Below are 14818 nucleotides of genomic sequence, written 5' to 3' on the forward strand. Positions count from 1 at the left end.
CGACATGTATGCTGACAAAAGAAAAGTTACATAAAAGTACTAAATCAGAATACTCAATACATTGGTAACAAGAAACTAGAAGCAGTAGTCCTAAGTGAAATACAATCAGATATACTACGTATCAGTGCATAAAGGACTGTATCTTATCCAGTTACTTCTACAGATCTAAACATAAAGGTGGTGGAGTTTCCATATATATTAAAACAGGGAAGTCCCTAAAGATTGCAAACAGTAAGTGTGTGAGATTACCCACAGCTAAAGAAAAAACTTTGAAATTACTGGTGTAATCACTGACGACAAGATTGTTTTGTGTGCACAGATCACCAAGTAGCAAGATTAGCATCTTTGTGAAAAAAATGGCCAACTTACGAAGAATGAAGATGAAGAAAAACATTATTATGTGTGGAGATTTCACTACTGACATGGGAAAAGAATCAAAACCAAGACAATATTTTGAAGAATTGTTAATACAATACAATATGGAGGCAACAATATGTGCACTGACAAGATTGAGTTCTCAAAGTCAGACAGTTATTGACAACATTATTACTAATTTTAGTAGTTGTAGTTATGAGTCACATGTAGTCCAACATAAATATCTGATCATCAGGGACAGCTGACCTGCTTCTGCAGAAGTAAGGACATTATATCAGAACCAAAACAAGCAACCAAAGAAATCAGTGAACAAAATATTAACATCTTTAGAACAATATTAAGCAGGGAAACCTGGAATAAAATCCTACATGCACAGAATGTAAATGAAAAGTATCTTGCATTTACTACAACAATTAAACACCATTTTGATATGGCATTCCCCAAAGCAAAGAGACAAGAAAAGCAGCAGGATCAGACAAAAGTGGATTACAAGTGAAATAATAGAACTGCAAAGGAAGCTGCAGGATTTGAAATGGGGGTGGGGGGTAACTGAAAATTATAAGATGCTATGAAAGAAGTGAGAAAAACAATAAGAGAAGCAAAAGCAAGAGCAATTAATGCCACCACAATGAACTTAAAAAACAAGGTAAAGGCAGCTTGGAATGAAATTAATGGTGAAAGAAAGGAAAAAGCTGATCGAACAATGAAAACAGACAACAGAATGGTTACAGATAATAGAGTAATAGCTAACATACTCAATGATAACTGTATAAATGTGATAGCAAACTTAGAATTGGAAAGCAATAGTCCAAAAAATAAGATTACTAAGTTATCAAAAAATCAAGCATAACCATATTCGTCAAATCAGTCACAGATGATGAACTGAGGAAAAATATACAAAACCCGAAGTCCAAGAAATCACCTGATGATGATAAAATGTTGAATAATATAATAAAGGAAGTAAGTGACTAAATAATCTCACCATTGCTGAATGTAGCAAACAGTGCTTTCAGGAACATAATTTTTCCAGAAAAACTGAAGACCAGTAGGGTGGTACCAGTGTAAAATAAAGGGATAAGGATGGCCCAAACAATTACACGCCAGTTTCACTATTATCAGGTTTCTAAAAAATCCTGGAAATGCTTATGTATAATAGATTAGTTGATTATCTGGACAAATACAACATTCTTACACCATCACAGGATGGTTTCAGAAAGAGTAAATCTACAGAATCAGCAATTGCCAGTCTCACAGACTATATTACACCATCCTTAGATGAAAAACAAGTTGTATCTGCAGTGTTCCTGGATCTTTCCCAGCATCTGACACTACTGACCATGAAATAGTGATATGCAAATTGCAAAACTATGGTATTTGAGGGCAAGCAGGTAAGTGGATAGAATCATACTTATACAACAGGAAACAATACGTATCAATAAGGAATGCATATCAGTCAGAATCCAAAGCTATCAAATATGGAGTGCCACAAGGATTCATAATGGGACCATTGCTGTTTAATCTACATCTACATCTACATCCATACTCCGCAAGCCACCTGATGGTGTGTGGCGGAGGATACCTTGAGTACCTCTATTGGTTCTCCCTTCTATTCCAGTCTCGTATTGTTCGTGGAAAGAAGGATTGTCAGTATGCCTCTGTGTGGGCTCTAATCTCTTTGATTTTATCCTCATAGTCTCTTTGTGAGATATACGTAGGAGGGAGCAATATACTGCTTGACCCCTCGATGAAGGTACGTTCTCAAAACTTCAACAAAAGCCCATACCGAGCTACTGAGCATCTCTCCAGCAGAGTCTTCAACTGGAGTTTATCTATCATCTCCGTAACACTTTCGCGATTACTAAATGATCCTGTAACGAAGTGCGCTGCTCTCCGTTGGATCTTCTCTATCTCTTCTATCAACCCTATCTGGTACGGATCCCACACTGTTGAGCAGTATTCAAGCAGTGGGCGAACAAGCGTACTGTAACCTACTTCCTTTGTTTTTGGATTTCATTTCCTTAGGATTCTTCCAATGAATCTCAGTCTGGCATCTGCTTTACCGATGATCTGTTTGTTAATGACATAGGTACTGAAGAGAAGAAGAAAATGTATGCAAATGATATGACAATACTGAACAATGACCAAAACAGGTACAGCTTGAGAGAAGAGCATACATATCTGCAAAAAACCACAGCTCAGTGGCTCCTGGAAAATGGACTTGTTATAAACCTAAAAAAGACTATGAATTCAGTATTCAGAAATAAAGAGAAGGCTGCGCATATGTGTTTAGAGCTGGATGAAATGAGACTGGAAGAAGCAGAATCCACTACATTCTTAGGTATTACTGTAGATAATGAGCTGAAATGGATACAACATATTAATTTTGTCTCTAATAAATTCAGCTCCATCATATTCAGAATGAGGCAGCTATCACAGTATGCAGACAAGCAGCTTTTGTGCACAGTATACGATGGACCCTTTGAACTATACCTACAGTATGGAATGATAGTGTGGGGAAATGCAAACATTCAAGAAATAAAAAGGGCATTTACATTACAATAAAAAAGAAATCAGGATCATATTTGGAAGAAAGACTTCTGAAACATTCAGAAACTGCTTCAAAAGACTAGGTATCTTAACTTTTACATCTTTGTAATAATATATAAACTATATGTAAAAAAAGACAGTGCAAAGTGGACTACAAATGCTAGCATACACACCAAAACACAATGAGGATGAATGACATACAAAGCATACACCACCAACTAATAATACTTGAAAAAGGACTCCAGTACTCGGTTTATCAAATTACTAAGAAGTCCACCTAAAAAACTGTGATACAATATACATGACACTAAGTTTTCAAAGAATCTCAAAGACTATCTGGTTGAAAAGGAATTTTACATTGTTGAAGAGTACACATGAAATTTGTATACATTGTTACTTATAATCAGTGATGTTACAATGTGAGAAAAATGGCTAGGAAGTATGTGATAATGAATGTTTTATATTTTTGATGTGTCCTATATCACATCTATATGCACTATTAAATGATGATGGCGTCCTCTTGGGTAAAATATTCCGGAGGTAAAATAGTCCCCCATTCGGATCTCCGGGCGGGGACTACTCAAGAGGACGTCGTTATCAGGAGAAAGAAAACTGGTGTTCTACGGATCAGAGCGTGGAATGTCAGATCCCTTAATCGAGCAGGTAGGTTAGAAAATTAAAAAGGGAACTGGACAGGTTAAAGTTAGATATAGTACGAATTAGTGAAGTTCGGTGGCAGGAGGAACAAGACTTTTGGTCAGTTGAATACAGGGTTATAAATACAAAATCAAATAGGGGTAATGCAGGAGTAGGTTTAATAATGAATAAAAAAATAGGAGTGCGGGTTAGCTACTACAAACAGCATAGTGAACGCATTATTGTGGCCAAGATAGACACAAAGCCCATGCCTACGACAGTAGTACAAGTTTATATGCCAACTAGCTCTGCAGATGATGAAGAAATTGATGAAATGTATGACGAGATAAAAGAAATTATTCAGGTAGTGAAGGGAGACGAAAATTTAATAGTCATGGGTGACTGGAATTCGTCAGTAGGAAAAGGGAGAGAAGGAAACATAGTAGGTGAATATGGATTGGGAGGAAGAAATGAAAGAGGAAGCCGCCTTGTAGAATTTTGCACAGAGCATAACTTAATCAAAGCTAACATTTGGTTCAAGAATCATAAAAGAAGGTTGTATACCTGGAAGAATCCTGGAGATACTAATATGTATCAGATAGATTATATAATGGTAAGACAGAGATTTAGGAACCAGGTTTTAAATTGTAAGACATTTCCAGGGGCAGATGTGGATTCTGACCACAATCTATTGGTTATGAACTGCAGATTGAAACTGAAGAAACTGCAAAATGGTGGGAATTTAAGGAGATGGGACCTGGATAAACTGAAAGAACCAGAGGTTGTAGAGAGTTTCAGGGAGAGCATAAGGGAACAATTGACAGAAATGGGGGAAAGAAATACAGTAGAAGAAGAATGGGTAGCTCTGTGGGATGAAGTAGTGAAGGCAGCAGAGGATCAAGTAGGTAAAAAGACGAGAGCTAATAGAAATCCTTGGGTAACAGAAGAAATATTGAATTTAACTGATGAAAGAACAAAATATAAAAATGCAGTAAATGAAGCAGGCAAAAAGGAATACAAACGTCTCAAAAATGAGATCGACAGAAAGTGCAAAATGGCTAAGCAGGGATGGCTAGAGGACAAATGTAAGGATGTAGAGGCTTGTCTCACTAGGGGTAAGATAGATACTGCCTACAGGAAAATTAAAGAGACCTTTGGAGAAAAGAGAGCCACTTGTATGAATATCAAGAGCTCAGATGGCAACCCAGTTCTAAGCAAAGAAGGGAAAGCAGAAAGGTGGAAGGAGTATATACAGGATCTATACAAGGGCGATGTACTTGAGGACAGTATTATGGAAATGGAAGAGGATGTAGATGAAGATGAAATGGGAGATAAGATACTGCGTGAAGAGTTTGACAGAGCACTGAAAGACCTCAGTCGAAACAAGGCCCCGGGAGTAGACAACATTCCATTAGAACTACTGATGGCCTTGGGAGAGCCAGTCATGACAAAACTCTACCATCTGGTGAGCAAGATGTATGAGACACGCGAAATACCCACAGACTTCAAGAAGAATATAATAATTCCAATCCCAAAGAAAGCAGGTGTTGACAGATGTGAAAATTACCGAACTATCAGTTTAATAAGTCACAGCTGCAAAATACTAACGCGAATTCTTTACAGACGAATGGAAAAACTGGTAGAAGCGGACCTCGGGGAAGATCAGTTTGGATTCCGTAGAAATGTTGGAACACGTGAGGCAATACTAACCTTACGACTTATCTTAGAAGAAAGATTAAGAAAAGGCAAACCTACATTTCTAGCATTTGTAGACTTAGAGAAAGCTTTTGACAACGTTAACTGGAATACTCTCTTTCAAATTCTGAAGGTGGCAGGGGTAAAATACAGGGAGCGAAAGGCTATTTACAATTTGTACAGAAACCAGATGGCAGTTATAAGAGTCGAGGGGCATGAAAGGGAAGCAGTGGTTGGGAAAGGAGTGAGACAGGGTTGTAACCTATCCCCGATGTTATTCAATCTGTATATTGAGCAAGTAGTAAAGGAAACAAAAGAAAAATTCGGAGTAGGTATTAAAATTCATGGAGAAGAAGTAAAAACTTTGAGGTTCGCCGATGACACTGTAATTCTGTCAGAGACAGCAAAGGACTTGGAAGAGCAGTTGAACGGAATGGACAGTGTCTTGAAAGGTGGATATAAGATGAACATCAACAAAAGCAAAACGAGGATAATGGAATGTAGTCAAATTAAATCGGGTGATGCTGAGGGGATTAGATTAGGAAATGAGACACTTAAAGTAGTAAAGGAGTTTTGCTATTTAGGGAGTAAAATAACTGATGATGGTCGAAGTAGAGAGGATATAAAATGTAGACTGGCAATGGCAAGGAAATCGTTTCTGAAGAAGAGAAATTTGTTAACATCGAGTATAGATTTAAGTGTCAGGAAGTCGTTTCTGAAAGTATTTGTATGGAGTGTAGCCATGTATGGAAGTGAAACATGGATGATAACCGGTTTGGACAAGAAGAGAATAGAAGCTTTCGAAATGTGGTGCTACAGAAGAATGCTGAAGATAAGGTGCGTAGATCACGTAACTAATGAGGAGGTATTGAATAGGATTGGGGAGAAGAGAAGTTTGTGGCACAACTTGACTAGTAGAAGGGATCGGTTGGTAGGACATGTTTTGAGGCATCAAGGGATCACAAATTTAGCATTGGAGGGCAGCGTGGAGGGTAAAAATCGTAGAGGGAGACCAAGAGATCAATACACTAAGCAGATTCAGAAGGATGTAGGTTGCAGTAGGTACTGGGAGATGAAGAAGCTTGCACAGGATAGAGTAGCATGGAGAGCTGCATCAAACCAGTCTCTGGACTGAAGACCACAACAACAACAACATGCACTGTACACCACCTAATCCCATAGGGTCAAATAAAATTCAATTCACTATGACATTTTTATTTCTGGTGGATCCTACTGCTGCTTATGGTGGTGTAGCAGAATACCCAGATTTTAGCATTAGTGTAATTTCACAAGTCTTAAACACTACCAAACAAAAACAGCAATGCAAATGAAACAGAGTCTCCCAGACACAGATGTAGAATTAATTATGACACATTGACATCAGTGGTCACCAAATTCAATTATTACTTCTGCACAATGGCAGCACACATTGCATCTACTAATAAACAAGCAAATACAAAACACGCATTATATTTGCATTTGTAGACACTTGATGCACCAATAGACGCCTGACTTGGAGAGGGAAATATATGTTGGCTGAGATTCTCGCAGATAATAAAAAAGGGGGAGGGAAGGGGCACCATCATACATAGCAAGATACCAGTTGTTGCAAGTGTCAGGTGTCAGAGGAGTGCCGTTTTTACATTAGAATCAGAATTCAGGCACCATGTTTTGAAAGAAGATCTCACAAAATGCTTAAGAATGCACTGAAAAGTAAGGTTAACTTTTTCCATCAAAATATTGAGGATAGAGTGATAGGGTCGAAGAGCCTCTTGTTTGTTTGGAAAATTTAGAGAGCTCTGAAAAGATAGACATCCTGTGCCTATCTGAACATCACACAGACACAGAGTTAGACAAGTTACGTATAAAAGATTACACTCAAGGAGCTTGTTCATGCAGAACTAATATGGGAAAAGGAGGAATTGTTACATATATTAAGACAGAACACAAGTTCAAAAATATTGAGACAAGTAGATTTTACAGTGATCAGCACATAGAAGTGTGTGCTTCTGAATTCATAATGAAAAATAGTTCTTTCAACTGTAGCTGTATATAAATTGACACTGGTAAATTTTGAACTGTTTATGAGAAAACTGGATTCCTTACTCTGTTACTTGTCAGAGAGTATCAGGCAGTTAATAGTCTGTAGTGACCTCACTGCAGATTATCTAAAGGTTTCTAATAGGAAAAATGATTAGGATTCTACAATTTTATCTTAGTACTTAAATTTGCAACTTGGGTGAATAAAGACAGTAGGTAATGTTTTCTTTGGTGAAGTTCAAAGCAAGAGAATAACTGTTTACTCAGGGACAGAAGCTCTTTCTGATCATGAAAGTTAATTAGGATAAATGACATAGTACCTTACTGTAAGGATACTCCTCAGTGTAAATCAGTTAGAAGAATAAATGACTCCAGGACAAATGTTTTTATGAATGATTTACAAGCAATGACAGGATGAAATTTATAATGAACTAAATGCTAACATAAAATTTAATGTATTCCATGATAAATTTATATCATTATTTGAAAATAGCTTTCTGCATAAGCTAATCAGAAAGAAACTTGAACAGTCATTTAAAAAACAATGTATCACTAGAGGAAGGAGAAGGGAAATGTATATGTTGGCAAGAACAAGTGGAGATCCTGCAGTAGTTACATATTACAAAAACTATTCAAAATTACTATCAAAGGTTCACAAAAACTCAAGGACCATGCATATTATGTCAGAAATCAGTAATTACAGCAACACACTTAAGGCTATATGGATTGTAATGAAACAAGAGACAGGATAACCAGCCACAGAACAAGATAACATCAGTATTGAACTGAATGGAAGTGCTATAAATGATGAGGCACTGGTAGCAAATATATTTAATAAGCATTTCTTAAATATAGTAGAAAGTTTAGGGACAAACAGTTCAAGAGAAAAATCACAGCAGTATGTTGATAAGGAACTCATAAAATTCTGTCACATGAAGGTATCACCAACTTCTGCTCCTGAAATTAAGAAACTTATACATTCTCTCAAAAATAAAAGCTCATCTGGTTTTAATGGCGTTTCCAATAAAATACTAAAATTTTTCCCATATGATGAGCCCAGTCTTATCTTAAATATGTAATGCATCACTAATCCAAGGAATTTTTTCAGAGAGACTGAAATATGCCATTGCTAAACCTCTCTTTAAGAAAAATGATGACTATTGTTCCTCATATATGTAAATGATCTTCCATCTCATATACAACAAGCAGAATTAGTTCTTAAAAATAACATTGACTGGTTTTCTGTGAATGGTCTCACCCTCAATTTTAAAAAGAAACATGATATTCAGTTCTGCACATCTATGGATACTATACCATAGAGAGGAAATAAGTTGTGGTGCCGATGAAATTAACACCAACATCGATGCAGCCATCTTTGAACTAAGCTAAGAGTATCTTTGGCCTCTTCCGCCATGTTCTGTTCTTTGTGAGCCTTGCATGTGTTTAGGTGAATAAATAAACTACTGCTAAATCGGTGTTGTTTGGTGTAACCAACCCAAACAATCACCCCACTGGTGACCCTGAGCTTACCTACGATCACGCCCTCGCCCTTCGCTGGTCCCTTCGACCTATCCACCATCGCCTGCCTCGCCCTGTCGAGGTTTCTCACACACCCCCATCTTAAACGTGCCCTCGCTCGATGTGTTTGTGCCTGTCCCCCCGGACATTATCCACGACATCTCAATAATACTGTGCGATTATGCACTGTTCGTCATGTGTTTTTCTTCATCCCGTGCTCATGACACAACTTCCACCATTTTCTGCCACCTGGTGAAATGCGTTTCCCTCCGGCCCGATGTCAACCTGGACATGCTTTGTGTGTTCGCCATGCCCAGTGGAGACATCGTCGCCATCGCTCTGTTCCACCCGCAAACCGCTGGCCTACCTGTCGCCGCACGACCAGTACGATGCCCGGCTAGCTTCAACGACTTCCAGGTTCGGTGGCCCAACCTTCCTTCATGACATCTACCCACACAGATCCTCAACGACACTGTCAAACTCACCATGGTCCGGCTCCCACAGACTACTCCTGCCGACGCCATAGTCACCGCCCCCCCCCCCCCCGGCCTCTCAAGAGTACTCTGTACATCAGAGGGGGGGGGGGGGCTATGTGGCACCGATGAAATCAACACCAATATCGATGCATCCATCTTTGAACTGAGCTAAGATTATCTTTGGCCTCTACCGCCATTTTCAGTTCTGTAGGTGCCCCGGAGTTCCGGTCGCCTACGGTGGACTGGATGGCCGAGCGGTGACCTCTCCAGTTGTCAGGATGCCATGAAATGGCTGTAGAAGCGTCAGAAACGCCAAAGAAACATTATTAATTCATAACACCTTTATTCCTGCTGAGTACAATGTGGCTTGGTGATATCAACGACCTTCCCCGAGTCCTCGCTGACTCGTAGCGATGACACCAGATCCGGGCCGCACAATGTTGCTAGCGCAGCGCCGCATGCTGTGACATAGCGGAGGAATGTCCTTACTTCGGCCACGCATGGATGGTGGCGCCTGGCTGGCCGTCCGGCTCGCGACGGACAGCAGGTTGCTGTACGTAGAGGCTCCGGGTTGGAGTCCCCGGTGCTGTCGGCACCAGAAGCGTTCTCGTAGTGCGGAGTGTACTATATCCCACCCCGTCTTCTTCCCTGCTCCTCCTGGTGGCTCGTCCGCGGTGGACAGGCTGAACGGGCTGCAGTCCCCCAGTGGTGGCGGATGCACAGGGCCTAGGCCCTGCACGATCTCGACGATGGCTCACTGATGTGGTCAGCATTGGCGGCGAGCGAGTCTGCTGCGATGTCTGGTAATTCTGGGTTGATGATTGACAGCGGCAGCAGAGAGGACCAGAGCTGGTACTGTCTCCTCATGTCTGCTGCTGGATGGGCTGCCCTTACTGCAACATCTCCTTAATAAAGATTAACATGTCGATCACTGAGCTGAGCACTACGCAGCAACCCAGTACACATCTAACTGCAAGTCTAGCTGCGAGTGTAAGTGCCTTGTTGCTATCAAAGCTGGCGTATTTAAAGGAAGCACGAGCGACGTCCTGACGTCATGCTCGTTTGTAATGACCGCATTCATTCCACTTATACTGCTGATTCATCTGCCGTACTCGCCCCTTAGGTGTTCTTGCGACAGAGTTACGTGTTGTTGCAGCAGACTTACGCGAAGTTGTGAAATGCGGTACAGCTGACGCTATACCTCTGTCTTGCGCTCTACAAAAGTCTCCATCTAACACAAACTCGCGTGCTAAGCAATTCTCTCTCGCCTGTTGTGCGTAACCAGGCCATTGCCCCTGCGTGACAACACATTTCAATATACGTGCAATCCTCTTAGCTCTTGGCTAACCTACTGCCTCTGGCTCTTGGCATAGGCAACGAAACTTTGACAATATTCCACGTTTCCAACTCTTTACCATTCCGTGACACTACAGTTCTTTGTGAGCCTTGCATGTGTTTAGGTGAATAAATGAACTACTGCTAAATGGGTGTTGTTTGGTGTAACCAACTCGAACAATCACCTCAAAGTAATAGGTTGGAACTTCAAAATTCTTAGGTGTCCATATTGATGAAAAATTAAATGGTAAAAAGCACGTTTTGGAACTCCTAGAACAACTTAGTTCAGCCATATTTGCACTCATCATTGCAAATCTTGGGAAAAGACAAGTCAACAAGTTGACATATTTTGCATATTTCCATTCGGTAATGTCATGTGGAACAATGTTCTGAAGTAACTCGTCTTTAAAAATGAAGTATTTGCTGCTTAAAAACGCCCTATAAGAATAATATGTGGTGTTCATTTGATCATCTTGTAGACATCTGTTTAAGTAGTTGGGCATTCTGAGAACCATTTCACAGTATATTTATTCCTTCATGAAGTTTTTTATAAATAGTACACGACAGTTCTAAAGAAACAATGAGGTACATAATTACAGTACCAGAAGTAAAAATGACATTCATTACTCCACATTAAATTGTCTTTAGCATGAAAAGGGGTGCAAAATGCTGCATTAAAAACTTTTTATCACTTACCTAGTGATAAAAGATGTCAGAAAATGCAAAGTAAAATTTGAAAATAAACTGAAAAAGTTTCTCCTTTTTTGTTCCTGTGGCTGCAAGGCCATCATGTACTCTTCTAGGTATGCTGGTTTCCAATGTTCAATGGAAACAGTCTAGTCCTTACCATTCCAATTTATTCTGAATGTGTTGATGCCTTGTTGGAGAATCCTGTAAGGTCCCACGTACAGAGGTTGACAAGGTGGCCATGTACTGTCATCCCTCAGCCAGATGTGTGTCATTATGAGCAGGTCATTGTGTCACTCACTCACTCACTCACTATAATGACGGGCCTGCCTTGGCCCAAGGTGTAGGAGTTTAAGCTGGTTGAGCTGTTCCTCCTGAAATCCTCTCTGTTGGGAAAGTTTTTCTTCACGTTTTGGATTGGCCTCTGGTTTCTGTGGATGTAGGAATTTATCTGCCGGGTGATTCTGGCGGCTTCTTGTTCTTCTTCTTGCTGCTTCCTGGCTGCCCGAATTCTATCTTCTTCAGGTGGGAGAAGTCCACTGGGGGCATCTGTTGTTGAATGTGCAGGAGTGCTTGGTCAGTCATGTACCACCAGTCCTCATCAGTGAAGATCGGGTGCTTGTTGATCAGCTCCAGATCTGCACGCCTGACGAGTTCCCTCCCGTGAAGCTTCTGGTTCAAGGGTTCGCACCCCCAGTGCAAAGGATAAGGTTTATGAGGTAGGGGAGGGATGCTGTCTACTGTGAAAGGGTAAGGATGATCATGATGGGGATAGCTAGCATCGTGCAGGGAATCTGCGATCTTGGTGAGCACCTCCCTCACACAGTTCTTGTTGGGGAGGGGGAGGCACTCGAACGGCTCGTCTTCTTCTTCTCCCTCGGTTTCCATCGGCACTTCCTGCATCATCTGCATTTCCGCAGAGACAGGAGTGATGACTGCTTCCAAGGGGGCCGTCTCCTTGTTGTCGGTGGTTTTCCCCGACTGCATGACCACCTCCCTAGCAACCTGCGTTGCCACGTCGGCCACGGAGGTGGTCGTTTGTGTTGCCGTGTCTATCCCCGTACTGGTGGGGGTTGGTGCCACATCCAGCGTCGTGCGGGACGCGAGGTACAAGGCGACCCTTAGTTGAGTCACCTCCCGACGCGTCTCTTCTAGTTTTGCTCTCAGGGCCGCACTCTCCTCTGCCATGGTGGATTTGAGCGCGGTGATTGCGTCCTCGTTGGCTTCCCGCAGTGCTTGGCGGAAGGCGTCCACGTCGTCTTTGTGGCGCAGCCCGTTTCCCCTACTAATGTAGGAGGGTGGGATGTCCACCTTTTCTTCTTGTTGTGCCACCTCTTCGTATGTGGTTGCCAACTGCTTCCACGTCTTTAGATAGAAGCAGCTGCACACGTTTGCGGCATGCGAGCCACCGCAATTTACGTATGACGCTGCAGTACCTCTTGGTTCGGTGCAGTTCCGTGTATCGTGCGGTTGCCTGCACTTAACACACGCAACCACGCTGTCGCATTCCCTGGCTATATGTCCCAGCTTTTGGCACTTATAGCACTGAAATTGTGCCACAGACTTCCGCTTCTTCTTCTTCTTCTTCTTGTTGCCACAACTGTTGCTCCCGACTGCGTTTACCAGGAGCTCAACAGCAGCAGCAATCTTGCCTCTTCCTCCATTCCTGCATCTCTGCATGGTGTTGGGCTAGTGGCGTTGGCGTGCGCGAGCGACGGTAACAAAGTGAGCCGCAGCGAGTCGAGCAACAGAGTGCGTTCGCGTGCGTGCGCGTCGCGTCGCGAGAAAACACACAGAGATAAATCAGTCTTCATACACAGGTCATTGTGTATGAAGACTGATTTATCTCTGTGTGTTTTTGGTGCTGTTGGCCAAATTTCATCCATGTTTCTCTGAGGATGTTGGCTGAAGTCAACTGCAGCTTCTTTATTTGCAAGATATCTTGGTTTGTCAGAAATGAACTCAGCTGGATATATTAGTTGTTCTCCATATACCAGTTGTGCTGTGGAGCAGTCCAGATCCTCTTTAACAGCTGTTTAAGCCCTAAGAGAGCACATTATACCTACCTTCAGAATTTTGTAGAACCTTTCGCCCATCCTCTTGTTTGCAAGATGGTAGCTGGTGGTTCTGATACGTGAGCAGCTGCATAGCAGTAGAAGCTGATGGAACAACAGTTACTCAAACTGCTGCCCACAAGCTATTGTTATCATCTAAGGCACCCCATATCTTGCAACCTGTTCACTGACAAAAGCTCTGGCCACTGTTTCTGCTGCCACGTCTCTAATGGGGATCGCTTCAAGACAGTGAGTAAATGTATGTATCACTGAACAAGTAATTATACTGTCTGGGGCCCAAGAATGGTCCCAATAGATCCTAATGTATGTGTGTCTAACACACTATTGGTGTGTTGATAATGCCTAATGGTGTGGATACACGCCTGCCAATCTTGCACCATTGACATTTCTTGCATGATTGAGTCTAGTTTTGGCAACATTTTTTGATGCTTAGCCATACTGTCTTCTTTGTGAGGAATCTGACAGTAGCCCTCCCTCCTGAATGTGCTAACTTGTGGAAATCTGATGCCGGAAATGTTTGGGCATATAAGCAAGCTGCAAGTTGTTGGTTGAATCATACCACTACAAAGTTTGTAAATTTGGTACATAAACCAGAGATAGGATGAAGTTAGATGTTCTCTGTGTAAGCAGCAGGTGTAAGTCATGACCATCTTGTATTGTTCCGTTATGTGTTTCCAAGGACAGCCTTCACACATGCACAGCAGTGTGAGGAAGTCAGACACAATGTTTCTACAGCTGCTGATAGGTCTCACAGCGGTGCTGAACAGAGAGATGTACTCTGCTGTCAACATTAGGCAAGCAGTGTGCTGTGTCCTTTGAAAAGAAAGCAGTTAAACGAGCGTGGTCCGTGTAGAAAGTGACATGCTTGCCTTCCACAGCGCCTCTGAAGTGTTGAATCACAGTGTAGATCATGTATGGTTCTTTATCTATTGTGCTCCAGCTTTGTTGTGCTGATGTGTGAGCATTTTTGAAAACAAAGCCAGAGGCTGCCAGGCTCCATTTACCAGTTGATGTAATGCTGCTCCTAGGTCTATTTGGCTGGCATCCACCATTAATGTTAGTGATGCATCATGCCAAGGATGCATGAGAAGTACAGTGTTAGCTGCATATTCCTTGATTTTATGGAAGGCTACCAACTGCTCTTGAGTTCACTTCATTCTCTGTCCACCTGACTCATATTTCCCTTTTAGAGATGCCTCAGATCTTTGTAGGCACTGGCACTGGCACTGGGAAGTTACTTATGTTTGACAATTCCTCGGGTGTATGAGATATGCCTGTCGCAGACACATGAAATCTGAGAACATTGAAGTTGTCTCCACCAAAGATGCATTTGTGCTTGATAACTAGACCATATTGTTGTAAGTGTTGGAAGAGCTGCCTGAGATGAGTCTTGAGTCGCTCTTGTAAAACATAAAACACCAAAATATCATCCAT

This window comes from Schistocerca nitens, chromosome 4, assembly GCF_023898315.1.
Source record: "Schistocerca nitens isolate TAMUIC-IGC-003100 chromosome 4, iqSchNite1.1, whole genome shotgun sequence".
NCBI lineage: Eukaryota > Metazoa > Arthropoda > Insecta > Orthoptera > Acrididae > Schistocerca > Schistocerca nitens.